The sequence below is a fragment of the Cuculus canorus genome, chromosome 1 (assembly GCF_017976375.1).
Source record: "Cuculus canorus isolate bCucCan1 chromosome 1, bCucCan1.pri, whole genome shotgun sequence".
In the NCBI taxonomy this organism is placed as follows: domain Eukaryota; kingdom Metazoa; phylum Chordata; class Aves; order Cuculiformes; family Cuculidae; genus Cuculus; species Cuculus canorus.
In genome coordinates, this window is record NC_071401.1 from 77,697,069 (window position 1) to 77,719,930 (window position 22,862).

Below are 22,862 nucleotides of genomic sequence, written 5' to 3' on the forward strand. Positions count from 1 at the left end.
AAATAAATGTCTATGATGTGATTTTAAACAAAATTGGCTTTTCTTTTCCCAGTGAAAACTGTGCATAATGATTCCTTAAAATCACTTAAGTGGCTTGGATAAAATGCAGTTTGTTTTCCTGGCAAATGTACTCTTACATGGCTTTGGAACCTCTTCACTAAAAAGGGGTGATGGTGCTGAGCTAGCCAGAACCATTGCCTGATTTTGCAGCATTAGTTGCTTTAGCTTGCATCTCATTTTTAAGGCTAACATTTTAATTCTTGTCATGCGAAGGATTGTTGTTTTTTTAAATTATTATTTCATTTTTATGTTTATCATTCTGTTTAGAAACTTGCAGGTACTTAAAAAAGTTCTGGAGTGTAAATTCTTTCTTTTACCAAAGCGTGGAAGGATCAGACTTATTTTAAGTTAACCACTAAAAGCTGTTCATTCACTCAAGATCCTTAATCTGCAAAACCTGAACTGTGCAGTATAACAAAAATGATCCATGCTTTTCATGTCTGTAAGATACAGGATACAGCGCTGGACAATGTGAAGCAGAGTGCCAGGCACAATATAACTGTTATTACCATTGGTTTTCTCTATTAATTAGATTTGTCAGGAACTATAGGTGAGCTTCCAAAGCACTGTGCAGATGCGACTCTGCTGCTTCTGTCACTCTAGTTAGTGAAAGGACCAGCATACCTTGAGTGCCCTTTTTTTTCTGCAGACTGTCAGTATGTTTTCTTCTATGTGACTGAGATTCATTTGAACAATTAATGTCCTGCTTCTCAGGACAGACACTACGTTTGATTCCTCCTCTTTTCTCACTGGTCACATTACTGGATGCTGCACTTGTGTAGCCATAAACAGCTGCAGCTTGCAGAATGCAGTGCATTAGTACTCATTAATTTTGCAATTTGGGAACGTTTTCTAACTCTCAGTAGCTAATTATTATTTTGTTTATTTTTTGGATTGCCTTTTAGTACCTTAAAGTGCCATGTTCCCTCTCTTAAATGCAGAACATCTAGGAACAAAAATCCATAATAAGCAGTGCCAAATAATGTCTTAAGTAATGTTAGGCTTGTTGTTGCGGTCGTGGTATTGTGTTGTGGGTTTTTTTCCATGCTCTTATAAGGTGTTTGCTCTCTGTTTTCTTTGTGGCTCTGGTCTTTCTTCTGTTTTTCTCTGCAAGTGGATAGTAGACTATGTGGAAAGAAAAATAAACTGCTTTAAGGGGTGGAGAGAATGAGACCTCTGAGGAAGCTGGTCTGCAGAAGCCTTTGGTATTTTGTGCCAGGTTTTCTTGCCCACTGATATCTCTGAGCAGTCTTACGTGCAAGCTGAGCAATGCTATGTAAACCTTGTTTGAGTCACAGTATATATTCTTCTGTTGAATGATTTAAAGCAACTGCATTGGCTGTAACACACGCAGTCATCTTTGTAGATGTAACAACACATCTTACATGGAATGACAGTTGCCTGGGATGCATTAAAAGCCAATAACTTCAGAAATTGAATGAAACCAGGAAACCATCTGGAACCGAGTGCTGCTCTACTGAATAACCAACTATCCACTGTTACTTGTGAACATCAGTCACAGTAGCTACTACTGTGCGACTGGGTAGTGACAACATACAACTTCATTTTAGAAGTATGACCAAAGACTGAATATATGTAGTAACTTTGCTAGACATTCCTCTGCGGAGGTATATAGTAGCTGTCCTTACAGTGCCTGTTATTTGGCCAAGGAACAAGTGAAAAGACTTTAATTTTCTTTCATTTGTTTTTCACCAGTGGATTTTAGGAATGAAACAGTAAGATGGCTGTGGATAGTTATGTTAATAAAGATAAGAGAAAAATCAGCAATATAGCATTTCATATTGTCTCGAAGGCTTCTTATAGCCATACAGATTAACAAATTGCATCACGTTGAAGAAGAAAAAGCAATTCAGATCCCCTGCTTGGTTTTGATTAAAGATGTATAAACGAGGTATTATCACAATGAAATGCGCGCTTGAGCTCTGTACAAGCAAATAACATAATTCATAGCAAAATTAACTGCTTTTTAGTTAAAAAAAATTACTTAGTGCCGAATGTATATATCCATTCAGCTGCAAGCAGATGTGTTGTCATTTTGAAATTGTGGGAGGAATAGAGAATCCGGAAGAATCTTCTAGTGAAATGAAAAGTAATTATATAGTGTCGGTGCAAATGCTTTAAGGAATGAATGGGAAGAGACTTTTTTCTCTTTCTGCTGAAGCAAATTTGGTTTCTTTCAAACCTCTAAAAGCTCCCGTGGCCTGAGCTAATCAGGGGCAGCTTCCATCACCAGGCAGCACTTTCGTAAAAGTGCAAGAAGAGCCTTTTGTCAAAATATTTTGAGATGTTGCTATCAATTCATTATCTTTTCTGTACAGATGGCACAACCAGGGTCATTTTCGAAGCCTCTAAAATACTTTTTCTTAGGTTTAGGCCATGATAAATTAAAGTTTCAGAATTTCACCCATTTCCTTTTAACCCGTCACTTTTACTTGTAATGGCCTTACAAGATAAGTAATATATTTCAGTATGGGAGGACAGCAATCTTCTAGTATTCATCCAGCAGGTTTCTGTACTGCACAAGCTGTATTAAGCCAGGCATTTAATATGAAATAGTGTGCAGTTTATATTTAACCATTTTAAAGACTTGTTTTCCTTAGTTTATTATATACACCATCTAGTATATGACTATAAGAAACTTCTGTAACTCATAACTTTAAGCCAAACATTTGGTGTGAGTGTAGGGTTTCAGGGAGATAGTGTGTGAAGCCAGAAGGTTTTGGCTGATTTTATCCACAAAGGGCTTAGCCTTACGGCAGTTTTGGCCTGCCTAAGTTGCTACTGCTATAATCTTACTGATTTTCAGACCTTTCCCTTGTGTCAATCTTGCTGCTTGTCTGATCTGGAGGGGAGTTGATAGATGGAAATAAACTGGCAAAAGCTAATAAAAAATCTATCCTACAGAGAAAGCCATGAATTTTATGTCAGTTTAGCTCCCTGAGCCAGTCCTCCACATGGTATGATAGATTTGCAGAATAATTCAAGGCAGAAGAAACCTCTGAAGGTCAGCTGGTCCAGCCTCCTTCTCAAAGGATGACTAACACCATGTGATGAGCATACACGCTGAAATACCTGGCTGATGTCAGAACAAGATTGCCACAGACCTGTGTTGTCATAAACTGCCCTACAACTGCACTCTAAGGTGTAAGTTAAAGTAACATTTGCTGCCATAGAAATTCATAACCTTTTGATTCCTATTCCTATTTAATTCTTAAGGTAATAGGTACTTTGGTGTTTTTGTGGACCTGGCTTCTATCATTAAAATAAAGACTAGAGCCTGAAATTAGATTAACAGAAAGGAAATGTAGCCCCTCCTATATGAACTCAAAGCACAGTGATCCCAGTAAGGTGTAGTTAGTTATTAAGCTCTTAAAATAAATTTTTAGAGGAGTCTCATAAGTCACCATATTGCCATATCCTTATTTGACAGAGAGAATATTGATCACGTTTACTTCAACTATTGCTGTTGCCTCAGAGAGGATGACAAGGTCTGTCTGTATTACTGGTTTGTTTCACTCCTTGTTTTACTCCAAGGACCCTGACCAGCTGTGCTTCATGCTTATTAGCTTGTCTCTGTGCTCCAGTCTGAAACAACCTAAGCAAAGAGCTGGGTGAAGAAATTCTTCCTTATATCAAGCTTAAATCTGCCCCTCTCCAGTTTATACCCATTCACCACAAGCCTTTATGAATAGTCCTTCTCCAGCTTTCTTGTAGGCCCCCTTCAGGTACTGGAAGGTTGCTATAAGATCTCCTTGGAGCCTTCTCTTCTCCAGGCTGAACAAGCCCAACTCTCTCAGCCTGTCCTCATATGGGAGGTGCTCCAGCCCTCTGATCATCTTTGTAGCCCTCCTCTGGACCCGTTCCAACAGCTCCATATCCTTCTTATGTTGAAGATTCCAGAACTGGACACAGTACTCCAGATGAGGTCTCTGTTGGAAGGTTTTGCAGACAATAAAAGGATATAAAGTGTAGTGAAAGACTTGATTGGATGAGAGCAAACGACCCAAGTTGCACCAAGGGAGGTTTAGATTGTATATTAGGAAAAAAATCTTTACTTAAAAAGAAGGGTGAAGCATTGTAACAGGCTGCTCAGGGAAGTGGAGGAGTCACCATCTCTGGAGATGTTCAAGAAATGTGTAGACGTGGCTTCAGGACATAGTTTAGTAGGCATGGTGGTGTTGGGCTGGCAGTTGTATTTAATGATCTTAGAGATCTTTTCCAACCTTAATGATTCTATGATTGTTGTTACAGTGTTGTTCATTGTCCTGGATTTTGAAAAGGCTGCTGTTGTTTGTACCTTAAGAGACTACCTTAGTAAATAAGGCCGTAATGAAGGTTTGAAGCCACAGGAGTCACACCCTGGCCTGTGAAGTTATATAGCACTTTACTGAATGCATTACATCAATTCATCTCTAAATACAGAAACAACATTGTCTTGATTTGCTGGAGGATTTATGTGGCATTCATGAAAATACGAGCAACACCGCTGCTGCTGCTGCTGCTCCATCCTCCCTCAGCTGGCACAAGAGCACTTGCACTTCTCCGGGGTGTCAGAAAGATGGTTCATTTCCTTCTCCTTCCGATTCAGGTTAGCGATGTGAATGAAGGCAGTTTGTATGCCAGGATAATGCCTCAAGCCAAAGGCTGACTGCAGTTGCCTCTTGGAGCATCACAGCTCCCAGGTGAGACACTGAGGGAATAGACAGTGGAATTGCGCTCTCTGGCCCACTTATTCCCACGTCCCTAAAAGGGACATCCAATCAGAGTGAATGGCAGGCAGTTTAACAATGATAAAAATAGTACAACCTATATAATTAGCAAATATAACTCTCAGCTACAGGTTACCAGTAGTTATCAGTAAAGCCAAAAACGCTTTATAGAATTCAAATGTACATTTGCAATGTACATTTGTAATGAACCTTCCACTATTAAATTACTTAGGATTAAAAAAATTAGAGCAGATATAAATTCTTATGTTTCAAACAAGCAGGTGAGTCAGCTGCTGACTGCCTAAGGGTAGGACGAAACTTCCTGTATTAATCAGGTTATTCTATAATTACAAGGTTTCTTGCACCTTCCTCTGAAGCGAATACTGAGTGCTGTCTGAAACAGGATACTGGACCAGGAGGACAACAGGTCTGATTGGTATGGTGATTCTTGTTTTTTCTCTTTTTTTTTTTAAATTGCGTTGTCACTAATACGGATTCTTGATATGAATAGTGTGCTACTAGAGAAAGAGTGCTACTATGCTCCTTTCAGACCGCATGCAAATTTGCTTTCTGTTGCTAAGGGTTTGACCTGCTCAAGGACAGGATCCTATGGTGGAAGAGGGAGTGAGGCTAGAGGAGATGAACAGAAGCAGGGATTCACAAACACAAGTGACTGCTTAAAGCAAACCTGAATAATTAGAAAGGAGAAGAAGGAAAATTATATAGCAACCTGGTTGTGTCAGTGGTCTGCCTAAAGACATTTTGGGCATATGGTGAGAAAGAAAGAATTGCTAAATCAGCTCAACCTCCTGAAAAGAAAGGATGATTTAACAATTGTCCTTCCTCCTCAGAGAACTGTTGCTCTAGCCGTAAGTATGGCAGACATAAATATGACAGATAAAATGATGTTAATATTGACTGAGATAAATCACTGATATAATGGTGAGAATAATAGCAAGGAGAGGCTGCATTGTAGGATTATTTTCTAACTAGAGAGTGGAAAAATTGAGTTCGTTGCATTGTAAGGCAGCTGTATCTGAGCCGGTTGGTGTGCAGTAACTCAGGAGCTAGCTGCAGCAGTGTGGCTTCTTCCCTATTTCCTTGCCCTTCCTCACTCCACACATGTGCAACCAGTGCATGCTGAAGCAAGAGGATTTCTTACACTGGAAAGATGAGGGGAGTTACGAGCATGGTTGAGAATACCCAGAAGAGAAGAAGTTTTTGCTCAATCATTAGCCTCAGGTTGCCTGGATGTAATTGTACCTAAGTAGAGTGCAGGTAATCGTGTACTTTGGGCCTCTGGTATAGAAAAGTCAGTGTTTCTGAGCTAATCTCCAGTCTTTTCTCCAAACACAAACTGGTTGGGGATGACATGAGAATCAGAGAAGTATTGCATATTGAAACCTGTTATTGTGCATTTGAAGGTGGATTAGGAAGCAGAATAAAACTTCTGGAGCAGAACCTGTACAGAAAAAAATAAAATAAAAATCAAGGTATCCTAATCCAGGGTCACAATGCACACAAGTGCGAAAACTAAATTCTCATTGCTCTTGTAGGTCACATGTTTCTGGGTAGACGTTTCATGTGTCATGTCAAACAAATCAATTCTTGAAAATGGGTTGTGTGAGAATGATAACCCCAGTCAGAGTCTGCTTTTTCAAACATCTCGCTTGTAAAACAGAGTGCAGTCCCTACAGAATTGGGATTTAAAGCATCAAGTTCTGGTCCTGCAAAGCCATGCAGGTGGTTGGGAGAATGGTAGTGGTTTATAAGAAGTTGTAAGTCTTATTTCTGGTCACTTGCTGATATCCCAAATGATGCAAACACAGAGGATCTACATATAAAATAGAACCAGGCTAGCTGATAGTCCTTAGAAATAAAGAGGGGAAAACAGCCACTGGAAAAGACAGAGTGATTCTGCAGTCTGTGCACTGGGGCCTTGTTGACTACAAGCTTGAAAAAAGAAATCAAGCAAAGCTGTCTGATATTTTATGATAGAACTGGGACCTTCCACAGCAAAGGCTGTGTGAAAATTTCCCCCAGAACTTCAGTTAGTGGTATCAAGAAAAAAAAAATGTACGGGAGCTGGATTATAGAGCAGAAAAAAAAGCAGTGAGAATTATCACGGTATATTACTATAGTTTAAATAGTACAGTTGAACTACACCAGTTCATCATAGTGTATGCACTGAATTTAAAACAAGTTATCTAATATGTTATGCCTTGCCAGGAAATACCATATTGACAGTGCTTTTCTGGCAGTTATTCATGTGCTAAGAAACTGCATTCTCAGTTACATGAAAGCCAGCACTGAAGAAGCTGTATATATCCTTTTGGCTTAATTTCTGTCATATTAATCTACCTACAGTTTTCTATAAAGAATATCATATATAAGTCTACCATGCAAGGTTCTTATCTAGATTGTTATGATAGAACAGCAAGGTAATTTGTTTTAGAAGGGTAAGATGATACTATGAAGAAAAGCTTACTGAATTTTAATTCTCATTTAGGTTTTAACTGCCCTTCTTACACTAAAATGCTGCTTAATTGTACTCAAAATGCTCAGATCCTAAATATAATGTGAAAAATACTCACATATGTTGTGTCTCTCTGTATATATATATGTATAAGATTAAGGTGAAGGAATAGTTTAACTGAACTTAAATCATCTATTCACTGACAACAATATGTCTCACTGCAATATTTTGAAAACCACTTATCTAATGTTTGCTAGGATCCTGTGCCGTTCCACAGAAAAACTTCGATTTAAAATAAACCAATCAAACTGTGTGCCTGCACAATTAAATATCACCATGGCAACAGGGATTAAGCACACAGGGTAAAGACCTGCTGACAGTGCAGAGATTATTTCAAGTTTCTAACTCTTCCAGCAGTAGCCAAATGAATTTACATTTTCTGTAATGAACACTGGGAGATGTAAAATGAAAGAGATTGAAGAAGTTGTGTGGCATCCTGGGACTTCAGAGACTATTTTCCTGACAGGGGAAGTAATTAGCTGGAATTACAAATAGGAACTCAGCAGACAGATATGAATAAGTGTTTGCTCATGGGATTTATTTAGTGCTTCATAATTAAAACCTGGAAAGGCATGTCATCTGAGATACAAATAGCAAGGAAAAACTTTCCCGTAGTTTAGGAAATTGAACAGAATAAATATGCCATTTTGCTTTTAATTTTTAAGTGAACTTTGTGTTGCCTTTTTTACATGGTTATTTGCAGCTCTGGTATGAAGTTTTCTAATGTGTAATAATGCACATAAAGTTACAGTGAAGAAAGGCACACTGATATTCCGCGAAGACACAGGGTGATGCATTAATCAACCCTAACATATTTCTGTTTGTCTTTGGCTCTATTTCTAGCTTTTTGTGTGTGTTTATGAAAAAGGTTGGAGATGCTGCCATGTGACATTTTCACGCTTTTAGCGTTGCGGTTTAGGATTGGTTTGGTTTTCTTTTTTCCAGATTGGCTTTTGTTTCTATTATAGAAGAACCATTCTGATCACAGTCATAGCGTCTCTTACAGCTGCATAGAGCTGAAATACCTGGTCTAAATTGGGTGCCTTGTTGTCTACCTTCATCAGCAAGTGTTCAGGGTGATCTGGAGGGTTTTTGTAGTCATGGGCTTTTCAGTCCAAGAAGTGCTTGCTGATGGTTTTGGGCTGTGCTGATTTTTAACATGAGATCAAATTTATGAGGACATTTTCTGTCACTCTTTTCTGTGAGAACTGGAAGTGAGCTGCCTTCCATGGGCAAATGATCTGCAGCTATTCATCCTGTATTAGGCAGATGTAGACTCTGTTGTGCCTCTGCTTTCTGAATATGTGGTCACTCTTTCAAGCTCACAAGATGTTGCTGAGATTAAGTTGAATGCTTCCTGTCAGTGCTTACTGGTCTGAGGCTGGTGTTGAGATCATGCTGTTCTCATTCTTTGTGGTAGAATAGGCTTTCCAACCTTGGAAAGTATATCTACTGCTTGGAAAACACCTTAAATGCACAACTGCACCTTTTCTTTAGGAATCTGAACTTACCTAACAAATCAGAGTAGTGCCTTTTGGTGTCTGGTTTTGATTATGACAGTCTACATAGTCTTTGATGTCTTTGCCTCCCTATTTATTTCAAGCCTAAGCTTAGGTCTCTGTGTGTAAACAGACTTTTTTTTTTTTTAGCTCTGCTTTTGTGAAAAGAGATTGCTTCAATTTTACTAGTTGTCTGACATCCAGTTTTGTTGGCTTTAAGTAAAAATGTCTTTCCTTGCATATGGAGATGAAGTTTGGTTTTTTGGGGTTTTTTTTTTCATATCTTGGGGTGAAAATCCTTTGTTAAAGAGTCATGATAAATACTGCAGTTATATCCAAAAAAATTGCATCCAGAGGGTTCCTAAAGGAGGAGATTAATACCAAGCATATTTTGTAGATACGAGTGTGGAAAGTATCCGTGTATAGTGGCACTCTTTCTTCAAAGAAAAATGCAGAAGCTCTGTTAAAACTTAGCTGCTGGCATAAGTATCCAGCAAATGTAAAAGGAAGAAGTAGTGAAACATTGATGAAACATAAGGTAAAACCAGAAACTGAGGGATTTAGAGGAGAAGTGTCTTCAGAAGTGGCTTATAAAATACAGGAGACAGTTTCTTAAGAGTGCTGTGTTAGATACTGCTCTCCCTGGGTTTGATCAGGTGAGAACAGCAGTCTTATCTGGAGTCTCAAGAGGTACTTTCTACTTCTCTTCCTGCTTATAATCTTTTTTTGTACTGTGTTTTCTTTTTGCTGCTATTTTTATTGTTTTTGTTTAATCCAGTTAGTGCCTTGAGCTGGACAGCTGAGACTGGGCAAAAAGCCATGCTGATAAAAGACATTTTGTTTTGGATCACAAGGGGCTGATTCTGGCAGCTCACAGTAATGACATTTAGGGATTTTGTTGCATCATTCCTGTTGCCAGCATCCTATTAAAATGCATGTTCCACCATTTTAACAGTGTACTTGGGAATGATGGTCTACTGTTGAAAAGGAAACATAAAAAAGATTAGCTCAACATTGGTTTTACATGGTGAAAAGTCTCAACTTGCCAGTCAAGAATCTTTTTTGTTAAAACATAGGTATAAAAAATAGGGATTTCCAGACGTGGGCTAGGTGACTGGGTCTTGAAAAGGACTTGTTTCCTCAGTGTCACACTGACACTTGCCCAGAAGTTTCCAAAAGGCTTTGAACAATGCCCGGTCAGAGGAATGCAAGCATCAGTAACCTCAAACTCTGTTTAAAAACAGTCCTGTTAGTTTCCTGACTCGAATTAATTAAATCAAGTGCAAACTAATGGGCAGATTATAGAACCAGCTGCTTTCGTGGCATGAGCCTTCAGGAATACAGTTCCAGAAGGAGGAACCCTATCACCTGAACATAATGTGTAATAGCTTCACAGCTGCTTTTTCAGCCTTGCCTCTGTGACTTGCATAGGCAATTGAGCCCTGCACCAAAAGCCTGGGCGCCGTTAGGAAGAGTGACATGACAAAGCTTTCTGTAGAGCTGCTTGGAGTGGGAAGCTTGGTTGGGTTGGCTTGGCTTGTTACTTTTCCATCATCTGTTTCTTCTGCAAGCTCTACTCAGTCAACAGGCATTTTCCTGACATCCTCAGAGAGAAAGGATGTCACGACTTCACACGCTTAGGATCTGGCAGCCTAAAACAAGTTATCCAGGTAGCGCTTGGTTTAATCTTACCAATCTTTAATTCTTGTTTGGTTTTGTGCTACAGTTTAAGGAATTGACTGGCTGAACCTGCAGCTAAGTTTCCTCAAGAAAACATGAGTTTTTCTGGCTGGGTTTTTTTTTTTCATTTCTTTGTTTTTTATACTACAGGAGCACATGAAGTCTGCCACATAAAATTGGGATCCTCATGTACTTCGTGGTTATATTTTAATTAGCAGATGCTAGAAGGACATTGACTTTATTCCATTTTTGAATGCTATACTGACGTATGGTAGGATTACAAGGTTTTTACAAGCAGGGATTTACAGCCACGCTCTCCTGCCGAAATCTGTGTGAAAACTTGAGAACTGCATGTGAATTTTTTTAATAGCTACCATTCAGTGTCAAATTAAAAAGCTAAGCAATCCACATGTTGTCAGGATAAGTGTTGTGCCATATTTGGAAGTCATAATGATGCTTGTATTTAAATGGTGATGATATAAAAGTGACTTTCTGCAGAGGCTTTGACTAGATTTAGATAGAATACAGCACAAACACTTGTGCTACATAGAAGAGAAACCAATAGGCATTCCCTACTGAGCTTTGAAGTTACTTGGACTGCCTGCCATTCTCAGGCTATCATAAAGCCTCAGCATGGACTATCTGAAAATTTATTTGGCTTCTCAAGCAGGTTTTACAACTCATGCTGCTAGATCTGCTGCAACAGCTAAGCTGCTACTAACATATGACTTGCTGCTTTAAAATTTCTTTGGTGTATCTCTGCAAGACAGCAGGTTCAGGCGGTCCATTTGTTGCATTATAGACAGGCTACCACTTTGAATAAATCTGAAAATTCTTGTTTGTACTGGAGAGCTAAATGTGGATGTTTATTAGACTAAGGGGAATTCTCAAGGAATGAACTCCAACGGAGAGGAGAGAGAGGCAGAGAAAGCCAGAAGTGTTTAATTCCTTATGGAAGTGCCAGTTTGGGGATTCACTGTGGTATCATAGAATTGTGTGTGAGTATGACAGAGATACACACACATATATGTATGTACATATATATGCACACACATATATATTGTACAGTCCATTTGTACTCCATTTGTACAGTGATTCTTGCTGATAAGAAAAGAACTGTAAAAAGTGTGTTACATTTTTAAAGAAGACATATTTAATCATCTGGATTTATATTCTAATTTTTAAAGTCTCAAATCTTGCAGTGATGTGCATGAACCTGAAAACTGGGGGAAGAGAGGCATAATTAGATGAATAACCACTTTAGTATAGTCTTTGCTAAAAAAGGAACAAATGTGCAAGGAGAGATTAAAAGGACTGATCAGCACAGAAAGCTTCTTGTGAAGCAGAAACTAGAGGGCCGAAGTGAAATTTGCAAAAACTCAGCCTGAGCTGCTTCTTAAAAGGAACTGTTAAGCCTTGCAAGTGGCTCTTTATCCAAATAAAGGATATTCAATAGAGGAATGGAAGATTCTGTGTAGAAAACATATATGAATACAGTAAAATTCAAAGACGCAATTGAAGATTAATAAAAAAAAATCTTCCCAATAATCTAGAAATATGTGATAAAAATGTCTGTGGAGAAGACTCGGGATTTATTGGCTGAATTGCTGAGACACGTGCAAGTATTGTCATTTGGGTATGTCAATGGCAAATGCCATTGTGGAGATAGGGAAGTATTATTAATTGTGGCTAGACATGTTATAGAGGGGGGATTCAAACTATGACAAAGGCAGAAAACACAGTTAGGTTGACTAGAGGAGGGGACAAAAAATCATTATGTGAGGGGAGACTAGAAGACATAGATTTGTCTAGCACAGCAAAACTAAGATCAGGAGGGAATAAACACCAGGAAGAAATGAAAACTGTTTAAAAAAAAAGGAAAGAATGTGCGGCAATGAACTAAAGGGTCTATATGTTTGCAAGGGAGGAGATCCTCAAACATTAGAGGAATGGAGTTCATTCCCAAGCTTTCATTTATAGCACTGCATTAAATAAACAAAAATGGTTTATGCTGATGGTTGGTAAATATTTGAAGAAGTTTATATGATATAATTTATATGATACAGTGTAAAATGGAAAGGTACTGGAGATGATGACAAACCAGATCGCTTCTGTTCCTATTTTCCTATGAGTCAAGTAGCACTTTACTTGTTTCTTTAGCATGTAGATAATGACATCTGAACAACAGGTTTGCAAACCAGACTTTAATCCACTGCATGCCCTTGGAACCTTTTGCAGATATTAATGAAATGCATTTAATTCTCTCTGTTAGATTACTCAAGGCAATTTAGATTACCACATAAAAAGTGGAATGAAGATCAGTGTTTTTAGTAAGCATACGGGTAATAAAAGTACTTAAATGGAATAATATTCAGGGAGATGATACAATTTGACTAGGCTTTTAGATAGCTGTATAAATGCTTTTTCTACATGCTGTCACAGAATGATGAATTATAACTCTATTTAAAAATGCTTTCATTGAAAGATAGGAGGGGAAATATTTTTCCTTAAGTGGTTATACATTGTATCAACAAAATGTTTTTCTTTCTCTGGAAAACAGATGTTGTCATCAATCTTATTAAAGTGAAAAACACTGAAGTAGGCTGCAAATATAAGGACAAGTTCAATGAATCAGCAATTTTTCTTGCTGGCAGTTTTAAGTTTTATACTGTTGTCTGGTAATACGTGAGATGAGTTATTAATTTCATCAGGATAAGTCGACTGTCCTCTTCTGCCAACCTGTATAAAAAAGTATCTGATAGTATCTGATATCTTATTATTTGAAGCAACATTTAGGGCATACAGATGCTCATGTGATCTGCATTACTGGTAAATATATTAAATGATGTAAGGGCTGTGATATTTTTGAGTTAGTAGACTTACAGTGCAAATAATATAAATGGTAGTGCTTTGCAAATGTCCTAGTTTGACAGCTCTTCAGAGACTCAAAATCCAACATTTTTAATTCATTTGACATGTGTACGATTGCCAAAGCCTCCGTAGTTGAGGCATCCTGTGTAATAATTAGGTTCTTTCATCTAATGCTACAGGTTACCTTCACAGAGGTTGTTGGTTTGAGGGTTTGGTGAGTTTGTTTCTTTGGAAGACAGACTTTTATTTTCAGTATTCAATACCTAAGTTTTCTTGGCAGTTACAGACAGTTGCCTTGAACAGGCCCATTGACAGCCTGGAATGTTGCAGTACAAGCCCTACATTACCTACCAAAACTACCCAAGGAAGAGCTGCACTTAGAGCACATTTCAAGGAAGTATAGATGAAAATGATTGATGATATTGGACAAGGGAACAGTCTGTGTATGGTCAGCATGTTCTGGTTTGTATTTTACACGCTGCACCAGACTTAATTCTAAGTGAGCCTATTTCTTCTTTCCCTCCTTATTCTGATGTACAGAATAGTAATGCTTTTTATAAGTTTTTCAGACATTTTCATTCTCATCACATATATTTTTAGAATTTAATAGAATCTATGACTCTATGATCACATATATTTTGTATGTTGTAGTTTCAGTTAAAGCGGCATAACTGAAATAACGCTCAAATGTAGAAGATGTGTTAAGAGAGGACCGGTTGGTGGCCCTCTAGACCAATGGAGATTCCTCCCATCCTGGGCTGATAGACCCAGGCTGCTGCAGTTTCCTGTCCCCAGGTACAGCTCACAGTGAGCATAAGCATGTAATCCCCATGTATGCACATGAGTGCATGCACATATAGTCTGTAGAGACACAGCCAACCACCAGAGTCATGCATACAGGCAACCAGGACCTTTATGGACACCGCACATAAACACATCGTCATAAACACCAGTCACATAAAGATGAAGAGTACAAATGGCCACGTCCTCTTCTTATGCATCAGCAAATCAGGCTTGAAGCTGGCTATCGAATCATACAGACATATTCATAGGCCCCAAACATATATGCACAAATTGGTCTCTCCAATATCTGGTCCACACCTATGGTCTCCCCCGTAGCAGACTCTTTGTCTCTGGTCTCTCTGGCAGCTGAGTCACAGACTTCCTATCCTGCCTGCTTCCTGATCTGAGTTGAAGGTTGCTAGTCTCTGTCTCTCTCACACACATGCTTTTATCCACTGCATGCTAGCAAACTCACACAGAAAATAATTAGGATTACAGTTTAATCAGAAGACAGGACAAACTAGTGATCAGGCAAAGGGCCTGGCTAGACAAACATGCTGGCCAACAACTTGCCTCTGTGCAATCAGTCTCTTTCGTTCCCTCTTCTCTCCATTGTCCCACACTTCCCGCTTCTCTTTCCTATCTACCTTCATCCCTCCTTTTCTCCACTCTTGTTTCTTCCCAATTAAACAATGCATCCCTCATTACTTTCCCCCATTCATTCCACTTATGTGAGATCTCTACCTGCATTTGGTGTTTGTGACACCACCAGCTAGATACCATCAGCCTTACAAAGTAAAACAAATACAGTCCCCTCACTGCTGTTGCCCTTGTGAGGTCAGCTCTCCAAGGGTTGGCAGGGCTCCTCTCCAGCATGTTCATCTTTAACATGGCTCCTCCTCACCTGACTGTGAGACCCAACCAGCCAAACATCAACAACCCCTCTGTAATTTTTGGCACTTCTCGCTCTGGTGTGTGTTGCATACAACTTGTTTCTTTTGACACATCCACTGTTTTTTCAGGATCAATTAGCTGAACCTCAATCTCTCTGCCCGTTTAAAAAAAAAAAAAAAAAAAAAAAAAAAAAAAAAGAAGAAAATAAGAAAGATCCATTATGAAAACTGGAGTTTCTGGGTTTACTGCTTAGCCCCAGGAGGCAACAATTCCAAATTCTGTTCATAACCATCACACACTGGGGAGTAAAAAGGTGGCACAATATATCATTAGTTAGAAGAAAGGTTTTGGTCTCTCTTTTTTCAGTGATGTTTGGATTCTAATTTTGCATTATCACTATTGTATTTGAATCCTTTGTAACAGTACATCAGGAACTGTACTGTATGTTTTCTTTCCAGCAAATAAGGATTCTTATCTAGTCCATATAATATAGATTTTTGATAGACATACTGCTTTATGCATGTTGCTAGATCTCAGAAAAAAATGGAATGAAATTACCAGGTTCACCTTGGGCTCATTCCCTTTACAAGGGCTGCTGAATACCTCTCATCTGCAGGCCCTCTTTAGCTATTTGTGACTTAACCATGCTTTCCTTGACTGAGCTGGAATTTTTTATTCCCTTTGCTTTTCTGAGACCTAATTGGTATTTTGAAAAAACATCATCCCTTTCCTGGAGAAAACAGAAGTTGTTTTGCCAAAGATCATTACAAAGCTTGGTTCCCAGTCTTTGAGACAGATGTTTGAAAGGTGACTCACACATCACTTTTCAGACAGGGATGTAATTTCTTATGTTCTTCCATGTCCAGAGCCTTCTGACAGTTTAAGAAATTGCCATACTGAGTAGAATGCAGAACCTGAAAGATGGATATGGATCTCTGTAAGATTATCCATGCAGTGTGTCCAAAAATTTCGTGACTAAAGTAAGCATGCCAATAATGACTGCTAGGCATCAGAATGGAGACCTGACAAGGAAGCTAGGGAAGTGTAGGGACAATACAGTTTGAGGACGAACTGACGTGAATTGGAATATCTAGATCACGTGGGTACAAGACAGTCATTAGGAAACAGGAGGGGAAGATTAGATGGAGAAGAATTGATCTAACAATGAGTCGGGATGTGGGAAGATGGAGGGCAGAGGAAGTAACAAACGATATCTGTGATTTCTTTGTAAAATGGTGGCATCGACTCATGATCTGGTTGTGACCTGTGATAATCCTTGCTACAGTTCTGCGGAATTTCTTTCCTTAAATGTTGGTCTGGATGCTGTCTGTTTTTATTATAAATTCTTTGCTTATAAATTCTATGTATTTATGTCTGTCAAATGGATAGGAGCATTAGTTCTGCAACATGAATGTTAATATTTTACTTTGTCAAATGCCCGAAACATGTAGCCATGTGTTGTTAGCAGATATATAGTGTACATTGTTAAAACATTATGAGAGTTCAGGAATGACATAAGTTAAATATGGTAATTCTTGGTAACTGAATTAATCTTTGTCTTATAAATGATATTATTTAGTTGTCCTGGAATGTAACTGCTGGTAGATGTAAAGTATTAATTTCATCCTGTGTTACTGCCTTTCACAGAGGTGTTATTAATGTTTTGATTAAGTATACCAGTGCCACTGGCAATATGAGGCCACAAGATGAATGCAACAATACAACTCTACTATACAGACTACATTTGTGTTGTATGTTATTATAGACCTTTATTTATAATTGTATAAATTCTGTTGTTGAATTTAGACATCAGTCATCATCATAGCAAATAAAGAACCAGATTCTTTGCCATATATCAGCTTAGCTTCATTAACGTCAGCAGAGTCCCACTAATTTGCACCAACAGAGATGGCACAAAAGCACTTGTTATATTTTACTGCCTATCCAATGAGTTGATCTGTTGCAGTGCTTCATGTCTCCTACATTAACAGTTGATTTTTTACCCATTTTTTTCCTCTGTGCTTTCATTGTTTTGTCAGCCACTTGAGCTTGAAAATATCCTCCCCTAGTTTAAGCATAGGAAAGGGTTTGGTATTGCAGTGTTTGCCCATAGCTATCACTGAAGCATTTTAATTTTTACTTTCTAATCAGAGATAGTAGTCACAGTGTGTTTTGAGGGTGTTTTTTTGTGAATTTTTGTGAATTGTAAACTGGCTACCAGTAGCCCTTCTGGCTTCGTTATGCAATCAACCGCACTTAAATGTTTATAGATGTGAATGGATGTCCTGTCAGCCCCGTAGCTAACTGCAAGTAATTGACCACTTACTCTACCCTAATAGGTCTGCTGGGTTCATTACAGAGAACTTGATGCACTTTTTTTAGCTAAGCATGTTATGGGGTCATTTTGCTGAATCAGGGTCTCAGTTGTGGCTTATGAAATAAAAAGACTTGGTCAAAAAAAAAGACATCCGCCTGCACTTCAGTCGAAGCAATAAGTGCTATGAATACTTTGGTCAGCATATCCCAGTCAGCTTTAAATGAACTGGCTCCGGTAGCAGTACAAATTTTGCATGGCAGCACCAAGCTTAGGCTGATGTGAAGCTGGACAGATTAAACCTGTGCTGTACTGTGCTCTGCAATGCAGCAGACAGGTTTCCTACAGCACCAGAGCAGACTGGCTGAAAACTATAGGTATCAGGCTTCCCCCAGCTGACTGCTTGGGTCTTCGCTTTTATAGATGGGTGTCCTTAATGATGGACTCTCATTTTAAGCCTGACCTATCTTCTGATGGAAGTACTCTCTAGGGATATAGCAGTCTTTTCTGCATGGGAGAGCCTTATAGATTTTGTTACAGTTAATAGGCTCCATGAGAACTTGCAGCTATATTCTTTGAATAATTGTTTTTTTCAGGTTGGTTGCTATTTTGGATCAAATATAATATGTTTTACTGTTTCTTATCTTCCTGGTTGTTCCCTGACTGGAGATAATACTCCAAAATTCCTTTCTTCTACACAAAGCAGCTTGTTCAGAGATAGATTCACAAAACTGCCCGAACACGGGAAACTGCATTTGCTTTTCAAAGTGATTCGTGCCTTTGTGTTGGCCAGTTTTGTCTTCTACCTGGTGAGGTAAGCCCATGATTCCTGTTTCCCATGCACGATTACCCAGCACTTGGCATCTTTGGTCATGGTGGAACTGTTTTATATTGCATAAACTTGAATGAAATGCTCATTGAATCAAAGATGGGACCAAGTCACTTGTCAGATGAGTCATTTGGCCTTGCTTCACCTTACCTGTGGGTAATGTTTTGACGAAAATTAACTGATGGAGTTCAAAATGCAGCCTTATGCTAAGCAGTTAAAGGTTAGTCTTCTACTGGTATCATGGGAGCTTGCTTGTTGCCCAGACCGTGGGAAGCTGAGGAAGAAGCTGGGTTTTTTTCAGTCCCTGAGACTGCTTCTCCTGGGCAGGGATGAGTCTCCGGTGCCTTTCTCCTCTGGTGATCTTGAGCTTTTAGCTTCTCTTTTCTTGCTCCTTAGCTCAACTTTACCAAGATCAAAAACTACCAGAACCCATATTAGAGGAAGTGGGACTGGCTCATTGCTTTCCAGAGCTTTAGTTTTATGGTGGAACTGAAGGACTGCTTCTCAGTTGCCCCCTCTTTTGTACTCTCCTATGGGGAATATTATGAGGCAGAGAGCAGCGGATTCACTTATTATAGATACTGATAAATCAAGAAAAATCAGTATTCTGCACGTGTAGCAAATGTGAAAGTGCAGTGAGGTCTGTTCTGACCTCTAAAGAAACCACCTTTGCTACAGAATAAGCACTTATACTTCAACATATTTATTTGAAAGGTCTTTTTGTAGATTAAATAAATATTTTTTCCATTCAGTGAGGTGGAACAAAGCCCGACCTTTTAGACTGAAGGCAAGAGAGGAGTCTGAAACAATTAAAACAAAGTTATAAAAATTAACTACATTGCAACAGACCATAGTTTATTTTAATAAACCTTCTACTGAGATGCATTAAAAGATCTTGTTTCTAATTTCTCTTGCAAAATTGCTTACAATTCAATGATTTATTTCACGTACGCTGCCAAAACTTTTTTTTTCAGAATTAATGTTGTATAAGTCATTTGTACCCCAAACACTTTCTTATTTTGTCATTTTTCACATTTGATAAGTTTTTTTAAAGTAACCACTAATTTTATATGTGTGCTATAAAGCCCCAGGGAGCGTAGTTTAGAGCTTGAGGAAGTGTGAAGTGTTTAGTGTTTATCCTAAGAAAAGACGTACTTATCCCTAGCCATGTGAAAAAATCTTGACCTGTGGTCGAGTATATCTTAGTCAGGGTAAACATGAATAATAGTAAAAACAGTTGTTTGTTTAGGGTTGTTTTTTTTATTTCATTCTGGGTCCAAGTATATATCTAATGGCTAAATAACTCACACGTTATTATTTTTTGTTGCCAGTATCATGTCTTTCCTTAGAGGATATAATGTTTGGGAAATGAAGTCTTATGCCCGTATCTGATTTATGTTCATAAACATATGTATGTATATATACAAAAAGCATGGCCTTTCTTTCAGGTAGCTAACCATAAAACTAACTTACTACAAAACCTTGTTTGGCCTATAATAGGCAGCTGCACTTAGCTCATCACTGTCTTGGATTTAATCTGTACTTATGTGGTTTGTTCCATTCAGTTCCTTTTATTTTATAGAAGTACTTTGGGTGTGTCATTTGGTGCATACAGAGTAATGCGAGCTATTTTAAAAATGTGTATCTAAGGTTAAAGATGAACACATTATGAGATACTATAGTGCTTTGCTTTTGCAGTAAGGCTGTATTCAGAAATAACAAATAGATGGTTTTTTTTAATCTCAGTGCTTTTATTACCCAACACCTGTGAGCAGAAGCATGAAATCTCTATGTTTTCATTATACATTGCTCAAAGGCATTTAACAGAATAGCAGAGATTATTCTTTATCTTCTGGTTCCCATGTTTAGCATATACTTACTAAGGTCTTATAGGAAAAAAGTAATTAGAGTTATAAATTAGTCAATTTTTATTTTGGTATGAGGCACATTTTTGTAATATAATCTTTGAGTTTTGCCTAAGAAGAAAATATTTCTGTATAATGCTCATCTGTGCATCTAGGTCAAACTGTAAGTACAACTTCACTGCTCAGACCGGAAGTCTGTCCAGCCCATATTCTTGCATCTGATACCAAACAGTGGCTAGCAGCAGATGCTTAGGGAAAGCATTGTCACCAGCAGGTCGAGGGAGGTGATTCTAACACTCTAATCGGCTCTGGTGAGACCTCAACTGGAGTATTGCGTCCAGCTCTGGAGCCCTGAGCACCGGAAGGACATTGGAGTGGTCCACAGGAGGGCCACGAAAATGGTGTGAGGTCTGGAGTACCTTTCCTACAAGGATAGGCTGAAAGAGTTAGGGTTGTTTAGTCTGGAGAAGAACATGTTGCGAGGAGACCTTGTAGCAGCCTTCCAGTACTTAAAGGGGGCATACAGGAAAGATGGAGACAGACAAGGCCTGTTGTGACAGAACAAGGAGTAATAGTTTTAAATTAAGGGAGGATAGATTGAGACTGGATATAACCAAGAAATTTTTTATGATGAGAGTGGTGAAACACTGGAACAGGTTGCCCAGGAAGGTAGTGGAAGCCCCATTCCTAGAAACATCCAGGGTCAGGTTGGACGGGGCTCTGGGCAACCTGATTGAGTTAAAGATGTCCCTGCTCCTGCAGGGAGGTTGGACCAGATGACCTGTAAAGATCCCTTCCAACACAAATCATTCTATGAATCTATGAAAGAGTCAAAGAAAACTTGGATGGCCAACCTGGTAATGAAAGCTTTAAAGTAGAAAAGTTGGGGGAGATTCCTCAACAGTCGAAGTGGTGGATGTAGCTGGCATAACAAGGGCCTGGGGTGGTAGGAACAGAAAGGTCATGGTAACCAACAGCATAAGGCTGAAGCAGAATCAGCTGAAGTGTAGGTATTTAAAAAGGTGACCATGATGGAGTTCAGGAACCTGAAGGGAGGGGTGCAAGAAAGAGGATCACAGCCTTAGACTTCAGGAAAGCAGGCTTTGGCCCATTTAGGAATCTGCTTGGAAGATTCACATGGTATCCCATCGCCCTGGAGAGAGCAGTCCAAGGCATCTTGTTGATCTTCAAGGATCACTTTCTCCAAGCTCTAATTTGATCCACTCCAAGAAGTAGGCATCCTGCATGGAAGTAAACAAGGAGCTCCTGACTAAACTCAGGCATAAAAAAGAACTGTTAAAGAGCTGGAAGTTGGGGCAGGTGACCCGGGGACAATAAAGGGACACTGTCCAATTGTTCAAGGATAGGGTCAGGAAGGCTAAAGCCCGGCTGGAGTTGAATCTGGCTAGAGATTTGAAGGACAACAAGAAATGTTTTTTACAAATGCATCAGCAGTAAAAGGAAAATACGGTGCTAAGAACACGCACTGCTAAATGGTGCAGGGCTACTGCTTACAGAGGACACAGAAAAGACTGAGGTACTCCATGCATTCTTTGCCTCAGTCTTTTCTAGGAAGACTGGCCTTTGGGAATCCCAAGCCCCTGAGATCAGCGAAAGTCTGGAGCAAAGACTTGCCCTTAGTGAGGGAAGATCAGGTTAGGCAACACTTAAACAAACTGGATGTAAACAAGTGTGTTGGCACCTGATAGTTTGCACCCATGAGTACTAAGGGAACTGGCTTATGTCATTGTGAGGCTATTTAGTTATCTTTGGAAGGTCATGGGAACTGTGAAAGGTTCCTGACAGTGAGAGAAAACCAAACATCACTACTGTCTTTCAGAAGGGCAAGAAGAAGGGGTCTGGGGAATTATAGGCTGATAAGCCTCACCTTGATCCCTGGGAAAGTGATGGAGCAACTAATCCTGGAATTAATTTCTGTACACGCAAAGGACAAGAAGGTGATCCAGAATAGTCTGCATGGATTTATGGAAGGAAAATCATGCTTAACCAACCTGACAGTCTTCTACAATGATGTAAGTGGCTTGATGGATGGAAAGCAGTGGATGTTGTTTGCTTTCACTTTAGTGAGGCTTTCGACAGTTTCTCAGAACATCCTAATAATGAAGTAAGCATTAGATAGGTGAGGTGGATGGAGAAACTGCTGAATGGCTAAGCTCAGTGGATTGTGATCGGTGGCACAAATTCAGCTTGAGGCTAGTCACTAATGTGGTATCCTGGGGGTCAATACTGAGTCCAGTACTGTGTAGCACCTGCATTAACGCCCTGGAAGATGAGGCAGAGTACACTCTCAGCAAGTTTGAAGAAGATTAAAAAAAAATGGGAGAAGTAGTTCATACGCTAGTTGCGTGTGATGCTGTTTAGAGGGACGATGACAGGCAGACAGGAACCTTGTGAAGGTCAAGAGGGGGAAATGCAAGGTCTTGCCCATTGGAAGGAATGACAACAGTACAAGCTGGGGACTGACCACCTGGAAAGCTGCTTGGCAGAAGAGGATCTGGGCGTCCTGCTGGACACAAAGCAGAAAAAAAGCCAGGAACGTGCTTTCATGTCAAAGGCAGCCAACAGCATGCAGAGTTGCATTATGAAGAGTGTTCCCAGCGCTTGAGAGAAATGACTCTTCCTCTCTGCTCAACACTGGTGAGGCCAATTCCAGAACACTCTGTTCAGTTCAGGGCTTCCCAGTTCAAGAGAGACGGGGACTTATTGGAGTGAGTCCATTGCAGGACCACAAAGATGATTAAAAGACTGTCATGTGAGGAGAGGCTGAGAGCTGTGACTCT

The 22,862-nt window shown here is 39.3% G+C and overlaps 1 protein-coding gene across 4 annotated transcripts in view; it reads left to right on the forward strand.

The window, feature by feature from the left end:
• The window catches only part of FRMPD4 (FERM and PDZ domain containing 4), a 349,158-nt gene that overhangs the window by 236,243 nt on the left and 90,053 nt on the right, over positions 1-22,862 (forward strand). The window lies entirely within an intron of this gene.